Below are 12,018 nucleotides of genomic sequence, written 5' to 3'. Positions count from 1 at the left end.
AAACAGTATCTTCATCCAAATTTCCTTTTATATTTTTCTCGATTTTGGTAGGGCATTTAAAGGACAACTTCAGCATGCATTTGACATTTGTCAAGATCCATTGAAAGAGAAACTGAGTATATATAGTAAGAAGGGAACATTTTAGATGGTCTTTCTTTCCTTCTGCTATACGTTCTGGTTATTCTTCCTAAACATAAACAATCTCTTCTTCTTTAAGACTGGAGACCAAGATTTTTTTTTTAATCAATGGGTGTTTCAATCTCCTAGTAATTTCTATAAATATGCATGTTGAGATTTCTGAATAATAGGGATGTTATAAGGCATAAGAACAATAGAGTATAAGTGGGAGGCCTTGCATGGGGGTCGCATGAAATTGATTTGTTAAGCAAACTATCTGTAAATAAAATTTTAATGGAAGATATGTGATCTTTTAAACAATTGGTTTTGTTGGTTCAGGTACGACTATCAGAATAGGAGCTCTGAACTGGAGTAAAGGTGAGTTTCAGGTGAGTCTCTAAACCTGACTCCTGCATGTCATGAAATTATGTGTATATGTGTTTCTGATAGGAATCTACTATAACACCCCTAACCCGTCTCCATCACCGAATTAGGGTTACGAGGCATTACCGAACAAACACAACCATTTCTAAAACCAAACTGATCACAACATGAAAATTTAATTACTTCCGCATAGCTATTATAATTTACAATCAAAATGTAATTAACATCGTACTCAAACCTATACATGCCATAAGATTAAGTTCAAATATTCAACAAAATACCAAAAGAAGTCGATAGTGTGATGGACTATGCTGATGATCCCCAAGCTTGTAACGTGTCTCCAAAATCTATAAAAGCAAATGGATGAAAACAAACAGAGTAAGCTTTTAAAGCTTAGTAAGTCTACAGCATAACTAAATGTATATAAATATAAATAATATAACTCTTTAATCTAATTCACTGAGATTTCAATTAACACGAATACCTAATATTTATACATTATTGTACTCAGATCATTTTATTTATAGTCCAATATATATATACTTGTCGAATGCGATCAATTGATTTTATATTTATACCAAACCACATTACAACCGAATGTACACAACTAAGCATATATATATTATACACATATCATAACCGAATATGTATGTATACTCATGATAAACATTAAGCAAATACAATTCTAATACATATGAATGAATGCATTCATTTTTTTATCAATATTTATAAACAAAGGTATATATATATATCTCGAATGCATATGTAGTTACTAATCAAGTATGTGTACCAAATATTTATAAGTATATACTTATCAAATACAAAATCCCAACGCAGATATATATTTTACAAGTGCATAAGCCGAATATATATAATCATCAAACGCACTTAGCCGAATATATATATAAATATACTTATCAATTAAACATATCCAAAATCATATAATTATACACTTAATCACATACTTAAAAAACAGATTCACCGGCATTTAGCCTGCTAGGCTTAAAGCCTGATTCAGTACACCGGCACTTAGCCTGCTAGACATATAGTCTGAAATATTTCACCGGCATTAAGCCTGCTAGACATTTTGTCTGAAGTGTTTCACCGGCAATAAGCCTGCTAAGCTCTAAGCCTGAAAATCTCAATTTTTCCATATACAGAATAATTTCTCAAATATTTATTAATAGCAAACACACATTCATTGTAGTCCATATTCAATCACAAAGAGTTTGCAATTCATACATTCAATTAAATTCAAGAATCTATACACGAATATACATTTTGATATATTCAAACTCCCAAGTACGTATTTAACATTTATACCTTAAAATATAATCAAGACCTATTCATATATATATATAGATGTTCCAACTCCCTTATAACCACTTATTCGAAATTATCTGTACAATTACAACATACATACCTTCAATCAAACCCAATGTTTTACCTACATATATATGTTCGAAACTTATGTATACATATGTATTATACATATCTTTAATTTAAGCAAGAATTTCTACATGTATTTACTTACATATAATTGAATATTATATGCACATATATATATAATTCTCATACAACCAAATTCAAATATATATACATATAGATACATATATAATTATTTGAATATATATATACCTTATACCATTCATACTTTAACTTAATTCAAAAATATTTATATAAGCATATATATATATTCGAACATTGTATATACATATTTATACCATTTATAATTTGAATTTATTCAATTAAATTTCTTTTACTTTTAGCTCAACAACAAACATAATAGATATACCTACATATATATTAATTTAATAACATTAAATAGCTGATAGACTTACCTCGAATATCAGCAGACACGATCGATTATTCGATTGCTTTCGTTTTTCCCCGATCCAAATTTGTTTTCTTTGTTTCTTGATCTAAACATAATCAAATTTAACCTTTTTATTAATCAAAACGTTCAATTAAGTCCAAAAATACATAAATGGGAAAATTACCATTTTGCCCCTAACATTTTACACTTTTTGCAATTTAGTCCTTTTTGCACAAAACACAAAATACACAAAATTTGCCCATACCACACAAGGGCCGAATATTCATGGTTCTCATACAAGTCCACACATTGCATTTATTTCACATTTTAGTCCCTCAAAAATTTATTTTCACAATTTAGCCCTAAATACTCAAATTCATCAAAAATCCCAAGACAAAACATGTTAATCTAAGACATATCTTCCATTATTCATCATCAAACATCACAAACACAAATATTCATCAATGGCATAACTCAAAATATTCATTAAAATCAGAAATTCAAGCATGGGTTGGGTAGTATTCAAAGCAACGATCTCAAAAACGTAAAAATTATCAAAAACCGAAACCAAAGCATACCTTAATTTTGCTATGAAAGTGCCGAAACTTAAGAAACCATGGATGGTTTCTTCCTTTCCAATATTCGGCTAACAAAGATGAACATATTCATCTTTTTATGACTTATTTTAGTTATAATATTATAATTTACTTAATGACTAAATTAACCTTAATTAAATAAATTATAAATTACATAACTTAAGGGCAATGTTGGCATATACCACCCACTAACTAAATCTTGGTCTAATTACATCTTTAGACCTCCCACTTAAAAGACAACTACAAATAGGTGCTTTTAAATTTTAACCTCTAACTTTTATTTTACGCGATTAAACCCTTTTTATTAAATCGGACACTTAAACGACGAAATTAAAACACGAAAATTTCACACAATTAAATGCACACGAAATAAACACACAAAATAATATTAATAATATTTTTCTAATTTGGATTTGTGGTCCCGAAACCACTATTCCGATTAGGGTCAAAACCGGGTTGTTACAACTCTCCCCCCTTTAGGGATTTTCGTCCCCGAAAATTCTTACCGGTGAATAGGTTTGGATAACGCTCTTTCATTGTATCTTCTGACTCCCAAGTGGCTTCTTCAACCCCGTGTTTATGCCACAATACTTTAACTAACGGAATTTTCTTATTTCGTAATTCATTGATCTCACGAGCCAGAATGCTAATCGGTTCTTCTTCATATGTCATATCAGAGTTAATTTCAATCTCCATCGGACTAATCACATGTGAAGGATCAGATCGATATCTACGGAGCATCGAAACATGGAATACGTTATGAATCTTTTCTAACTCAGGCGGTAACATCAATCTATAAGCAACCGATCCAACACGCTCTATAATCTCATACGGTCCAATGAATCTCGGACTCAATTTGCCTTTACGACCGAATCTGAGTATTTTCTTCCACGGTGAGACTTTCAAAAACACTTTATCTCCGATCTGAAATTCTATACCCTTTCTTTTCAAATCTGCATAAGATTTCTGACGATCCGATGCTGATTTCAGACTATCCCGAATCACTTTCACTTTCTGTTCAGTCTCTTTAATCAAATCAACCCCGTGTATCTTATTTTCACTGAGCTCGGTCCAATACAGTGGTGTACGACATTTACGACCGTACAAAGCCTCATAAGGTGCCATTTTGATACTAGATTGAAAGCTGTTATTATAAGCAAATTCAATCAAAGGTATGTATCGTTCCCACGTACCTTCAAACTTGAGAATACAACATCTCAACATATCCTCAAGTATCTGAATGATTCGTTCGGATTGACCATCTGTCTGCGGATGGAAAGCTGTACTAAAATGTAGTTTCGTACCTAAAGCATCTTGTAATTTCTTCCAAAACCGCGATGTAAATCTCGGGTCTCTGTCCGAAATAATAGAAATAGGCACTCCGTGCAATCTCACAATCTGAGAAATGTACAATTCAGCAAGTTTATCAAGTGAATAATCAATACGAACCGGAACAAAGTGAGCCGATTTTGTCAATCTATCAACAACAACCCAAATTGCATATTTCTTGCTGGGTGTTAATGGTAAACCGGATACAAAATCCATCGTAACTCTATCCCATTTCCATTCAGGTATCATGATCGGTTGAAGCAACCCAGATGGTACCTGATGCTCGGCTTTAACTTGCTGACAAATTAAACATTTCGAAACAAAGTCAGAAATGTCTCGTTTCATACCGTGCCACCAATAGTGCTGTTTCAGATCGTTATACATTTTCGTACTTCCCGGATGAACAGAAAATCGACTATTATGAGCTTCATTAAAAATCACCTGTATTAACTTTGAATTTCTCGGAACACATAATCGATTTCTGAATCTCAAACAATCCTCGGCATCAACTAGAAATTCTGGATCAACATTTAAGTCACACTGAGCTCGTTTTGCAAGTAAATCATTATCGACCTTCTGGGCTTCACAAATCTGTTGAACAAATAACGGTTTTGCTTTCAACTCAGCTACTATCGCACCATCATCAGACATAACCATATGTGCATTCATTGCACTCAAAGCAAACAATGATTTTCGACTTAGGGCATCAGCAACAACATTAGCCTTTCCTGGATGATAGTCAATCACAAGCTCGTAATCTTTCAGCAATTCTAACCATCGACGCTGTCTCAAATTCAGATCTTTCTGAGTCATCAAATATTTCAGGCTTTTGTGATCGGAATAAACATGACATCTTTCGCCAAACAGATAGTGACGCCATATTTTTAACGCAAATACAATAGCGGCCAATTCCAGATCATGCGTCGGATAGTTCCTTTCATGCGGCTTTAACTGTCTCGAGGCATAGGCTACAACTTTGCCTTCCTGCATCAAAACACAGCCCAAACCATTTAAAGATGCATCACTATAGATAACAAACTCTTTACCCGATTCGGGCTGAACTAGGACTGGAGCTTCGGTCAAAAGAACTTTCAACTGATCAAAGCTTTTCTGACACTTTTCTGACCACTCGAACTTAACGTCTTTTTGTAGTAGCTTTGTCATCGGGGTCGCAATTATAGAGAACCCTTTCACGAACCGTCTATAATAACCAGCGAGTCCCAGAAAGCTTCGAACTTCAGAGACATTTCTCGGAGGTTTCCAATCAAGTATAGCCGAAATTTTACTTGGATCAACCCGAATACCCGATGCTGACACAACATGGCCCAGAAAACTAACTTCACGTAACCAGAACTCGCATTTACTGAACTTTGCATACAACTGTTTATCTCGCAAAGTTTGTAACACAAGTTTCAGATGATCAGCATGCTCGGTTTCATCACGAGAGTAGATCAAAATATCATCTATAAATACTACCACAAACCGATCCAGATACTGTCTAAAAATCCGATTCATCAAATCCATGAAAACAGCAGGTGCATTAGTAAGTCCAAAAGGCATAACCAAGAACTCATAATGTCCGTACCTCGTTCGGAAAGCAGTCTTTGGCACATCAGAGTCTTTAACTCGCAACTGATAGTAGCCTGATCTCAGATCTATCTTGGAAAACACAGTAGCCCCTTTCAACTGATCGAACAAATTATCAATCTGTGGTAAAGGATATTTATTCTTTATAGTCACCTTATTGAGCTGCCAGTAATCAATACACATTCTCATCGTTTCGTCTTTCTTTTTCACAAATAGAACTGGTGCCCCCCAAGGAGAGAAACTCGGTCGTGCAAAACCTTTATCAGTCAACTCTTGCAACTGTGCTTTCAATTCTTTTAATTCGGTCGGTGCCATACGGTATGGAGCTATCGAAATTGGAGTCGTCCCTGGTACTAACTCAATACCAAACTCTACCTCTCGAATAGGTGGCAAACCCGGTAATTCTTCGGGAAACACGTCTGAATAATCACACACTACTGGCACAGATTCAATCTTCTTTTCGGTCACTTTACTATCAAGAACAAATGCAAGGTAAGCTTCACAACCTTTTCTCACTTACTTCTGAGCCGACATTGAGGATATTATTGCCGGTAAACCATTCAGATCATTAGATTCAATCCGAATAATCTCATCATTCTGACACCGTATATCAATAGTTTTCTGTTTGCAGTTTACTATAGCATCATGCAGAGTTAACCAATCCATACCCAGAATTATATCAAACTCGTCGAATGGTAACAACATCAAATCAGCCGGAAAACATAAATCTCGAATCATCAACGGACAATTCTTGCACACTTTGTCAACCAAAACACATAGGCCTAGGGGGTTCGATACTTTAATTACAAACTCAGTAGACTCAACAGGCAAAGTCTTACTGAATACTAAAGTCTCACACACATAAGAATGAGTCGAACCAGGATCAATCAATGCAATAACATTAGTATCATAAAAAGTGAAAGTACCAGTAATAACATCTGGAGAAGAAGCCTCCTCCCGAGCACGGATGGCATATGCTCTGGCAAGTGCACGAGCCTCAGATCGAACTGTCGTGTCCTTTGTTCCTCTCTGACTGCCACTTACTCAAATGCCTCGGCGGACTACCTCGTACTGGCACATTTCTCGGTCTGGTATTCTGCACAGTGTTTTGCTCAGCTACCATCGGACACTCTCGAATGAAATGATCCTTTGAACCGCACTTAAAACAAGACCGATCATGTAATCTGCAATCTCCAGGATGCCATTTCCCACAATGCTTGCACTCTGATCTATTTTGTTGAACACTACCAACGCTAGCAACTGAAGTAGCTCGTGAACTCACGGGGGGTCGATCTCTATCATACTTAGGAAACCCTGTAGTAGCTTTAAATCGGCTATGATCCTCTCTGGATTTCCTTGAGGTCGACTGAAACGATTTACTGAATGATCTTTTACGAGAATCTCGAGCTTCATAGTCAGCTTTCCTCTTCTCTTTCCCGAGCTCCTCAGCTTTACAAGCTCGTTCAACAAGTACTACGAACTCTTTTATCTCAAGTATACCAACTAACAGTTTAATATCTTCATTCAGCCCATCTTCAAATCTTTTACACATGATAGCTTCAGTCGAAACACATTCTCGAGCATATCTACTGAGTCTCACAAATTTCCGCTCATATTCTGTCACTGTCATACGACCCTCTTTCAATTCAAGAAATTCCTTACGCTTCTGATCAATGAATCTCTGGCTAATGTATTTCTTACGGAACTCAGTCTGAAAGAATTCCCAGGTCACTCGCTCTTTCGGAACCACCGATACTAGTGTATTCCACCAGTGATATGCAATGTCCTGTAGCAAAGATATGGCACATTTCAAGCACTCATCAGGGGTGCAAGATAACTCATCAAACACTCGAATAGTATTATCAAGCCAGAATTCAGCTCGCTCAGCATCATCATCATCAGTAGCTCTGAACTCTTCGGCCCCGTGTTTTCGAATATTGTCAACCGGAGGCTTAAGTAATCTCATCGGATCACTTACTTGGGGTATAACAGGAATCGAAAGTGGATTAGTCGGGGGTGGAGGTTGTTGTGCAACCGGATTAGTTCGAACATATTGAGTAAACCAGTCATTCATCATTTGGTAGAAGGCTTGTTTAGCCTCTCCCTCCTGGTTACTCGAGGTCGGTCGAGAATCTACCGGCTCTGTCCCTTGTGCGGGAGCAGGCGCTATACTCTCAACATCATAGGCTACGGCTCGATCGGGATCCATTACTATACGAAAACACATTTTTAGACATCAGCAGTCATCACACTATCTCGATATAAAAATTATGGCATGTATAGCTAGACTCATACATGCTACGTTAGTCCAAGAATCGACTAAACCGTAGCTCTGATACCAATAAAATGTAACACCCCTAACCCGTCTTCGTCGTCGAATTAGGGTTACGAGGCATTACCGAACAAACACAACCATTTCTAAAACCAAACTGATCACAACATGAAAATTTAATTACTTTCGCATAGCTATTATAATTTACAATCAAAATGTAATTAACATCGTACTCAAACCTATACATGCCATAAGATTAAGTTCAAATATTCAACAAAATACCAAAAGAAGTCGATAGTGTGATGGACTATGCTGATGATCCCCAAGCTCGTAACGTGTCTCCAAAATCTATAAAAGCAAATGGATGAAAACAAATAAAGTAAGCTTTTAAAGCTTAGTAAGTCTACAGCATAACTAAATGTATATAAATATAAATAATATAACTCTTTAATCTAATTCACTGAGATTTCAATTAACACGAATACCTAATATTTATACATTATTGTACTCAGATCATTTTATTTATAGTCCAATATATATATACTTGTCGAATGCAATCAATTGATTTTATATTTATACCAAACCACATTACAACCGAATGTACACAACTAAGCATATATATATTATACACATATCATAACCGAATATGTATGTATACTCATGATAAACATTAAGCAAATACAATTCTAATACATATGAATGAATGCATTCCTTTTTTTTCAATATTTATAAACAAAGGTATATATATCTCGAATGCATATGTAGTTACTAATCAAGTATGTGTACCAAATATTTATAAGTATATACTTATCAAATACAAAATCCCAAAGCAGATATATATATTTTACAAGTGCATAAGCCGAATATATATAATCATCAAACGCACTTAGCCGAATATATATATAAATATACTTATCAATTAAACATATCCAAAATCATATAATTATACACTTAATCACATACTTAAAAAACAGATTCACCGGCATTTAGCCTGCTAGGCTTAAAGCCTGATTCAGTACACCGGCACTTAGCCTGCTAGACATATAGTCTGAAATATTTCACCGGCATTAAGCCTGCTAGACATTTTGTCTGAAGTGTTTCACCGGCAATAAGCCTGCTAAGCTCTAAGCCTGAAAATCTCAATTTTTCCATATACAGAATAATTTCTCAAATATTTATTAATATCCATATTCAATCACAAAGAGTTTGCAATTCATACATTCAATTAAATTCAAGAATCTATACACGAATATACATTTTGATATATTCGAACTCCCAAGTACGTATTTAACATTTATACCTTAAAATATAATCAAGACCTATTCATATATATATATATGTTCCAACTCCCTTATAACCACTTATTCGAAATTATCTGTACAATTACAACATACATACCTTCAATCAAACCCAATGTTTTACCTACATATATATGTTCGAAACTTATGTATACATATGTATTATACATATCTTTAATTTAAGCAAGAATTTCTACATGTATTTACTTACATATAATTGAATATTATATGCACATATATATAATTCTCATACAACCAACTAAATTCAAATATATATACATATAGATACATATATAATTATTTGAATATATATATACCTTATACCATTCATACTTTAACTTAATTCAAAAATATTTATATAAGCATATATATATTCGAACATTGTATATACATATTTATACCATTTATAATTTGAATTTATTCAATTAAATTTCTTTTGATTTTATCTCAACAACAAACATAATAGATATACCTACATATATATTAATTTAATAACATTAAACAGCTGATAGACTTACCTCGAATATCAGTAGACACGATCGATTATTCGATTGCTTTCGTTTTTCCCCGATCCAAATTTGTTTTCTTTGTTTCTTGATCTAAACATAATCAAATTTAACCTTTTTATTAATCAAAACATTCAATTAAGTCCAAAAATACATAAATGGGAAAATTACCATTTTGCCCCTAACATTTTACACTTTTTGCAATTTAGTCCTTTTTGCACAAAACACAAAATACACAAAATTTGCCCATACCACACAAGGGCCGAATATTCATGGTTCTCATACAAGTCCACACATTGCATTTATTTCACATTTTAGTCCCTCAAAAATTTATTTTCACAATTTAGCCCTAAATACTCAAATTCATCAAAAATCCCAAGACAAAACATGTTAATCTAAGACATATCTTCCATTTTTCATCATCAAACATCACAAAACACAAATATTCATCAATGGCATAACTCAAAATATTCATTAAAATCAGAAATTCAAGCATGGGTTGGGTAGTATTCAAAGCAACGATCTCAAAAACGTAAAAATTATCAAAAAACCGAAACCAAAGCATACCTTAATTTTGCTATGAAAGTGCCGAAACTTAAGAAACCATGGATGGTTTCTTCCTTTCCAATATTCGGCTAACAAAGATGAACATATTCATCTTTTTATGACTTATTTTAGTTATAATATTATAATTTACTTAATGACTAAATTAACCTTAATTAAATAAATTATAAATTACATAACTTAAGGGCAATGTTGGCATATACCACCCACTAACTAAATCTTGGTCTAATTACATCTTTAGACCTCCCATTTAAAAAGACAACTACAAATAGGTGCTTTTAAATTTTAACCTCTAACTTTTATTTTACGCGATTAAACCCTTTTATTAAATCGGACACTTAAACGACGAAATTAAAACACGAAAATTTTACACAATCAAATGCACACGAAATAAACACACAAAATAATATTAATAATATTTTTCTAATTCGGATTTGTGGTCCCGAAACCACTATTCCGATTAGGGTCAAAACCGGGTTGTTACGTCTACAAATACATAAATGAAGTGAACAATGTGCAACATGATATGATGTTATGTGCTATAAGATGTTGTAGGCGTGTGTGTAGTCATTGCCTAATGCTTAATTTTGATAAAAGGACCAAATTACGTAAAGCGTAAAAGCTGAGTTCTATTAGTTAAAGGTGTTAAATAGCTATAGAACTTAAAAAGTGAAGGTCCTTATATGGCAAATAGCCCATTTATGAGTTAGTGGATGATAATGGAGTGGCATTTGGTGTAATTATTAATGTTATTAAAGGTGAAATAAGTAAAAAGGCAATTATATGTAAAATTAAATAAAACAAACAATTTGTATCATCTTTCTTCTTCATTTTTACAGCCGAATATGGAAGAGATAAAACTTCCATGGATGCATAACATTCGGCCAAGCTTGCTAGCTAAATTGTAAGTCCGTTTTTGTCCTATTTTTAATGATTTTATGTTTTTGGAAACGTTACAGCTTAATCTAGCTAGCCCTGCCTTCGATTTCAAAACTGTTGAAGTTTGTGAGTTTTACCATTGCTGAATGTTTGAGTATCTTGATGTTTAATGATAGAAAATAAATCTTCGATGTTAGATTAATGAGTTCTGTTAAGTGAATTTTAGTAAAAATGTCAAGTTTGGACTAAATTGTGAAATATGAAAATGTTGAGGTAGAAATGTGAAACAAATGAAAAATATGGGTTGCTATGGCAATAAAGAGAATTCAGCTAGCATTGGTTGAAATTGAATTGCTTGAATTTGTATATTTTTTATATAAGGATTAAATTGTAAAAATGTAACATATTTGGGGCAAAAACGTAAAGCTACCTTAATGTGAATTTTGGACTAAATTGAATGAATTGATGATTAAATAAGTAAATTTTGATATTATATACATTGAGAAAAATGAGATTTGGATCTAGAACGGAGGAAAACAAAGTATCAGATTAGTCGACCTAATTCGTCGTTACAACGAACGAGGTAAGTTCGTATGTTAATAAGCATTATTATAATTGTATTTTAAATGCTATATTATTGAAATGAAATGTGAATGCTATTGTGTACGAT

Source organism: Gossypium hirsutum, chromosome D08 (genome assembly GCF_007990345.1).
Source record: "Gossypium hirsutum isolate 1008001.06 chromosome D08, Gossypium_hirsutum_v2.1, whole genome shotgun sequence".
NCBI lineage: Eukaryota > Viridiplantae > Streptophyta > Magnoliopsida > Malvales > Malvaceae > Gossypium > Gossypium hirsutum.
This window is presented reverse-complemented; position numbering follows the sequence as displayed.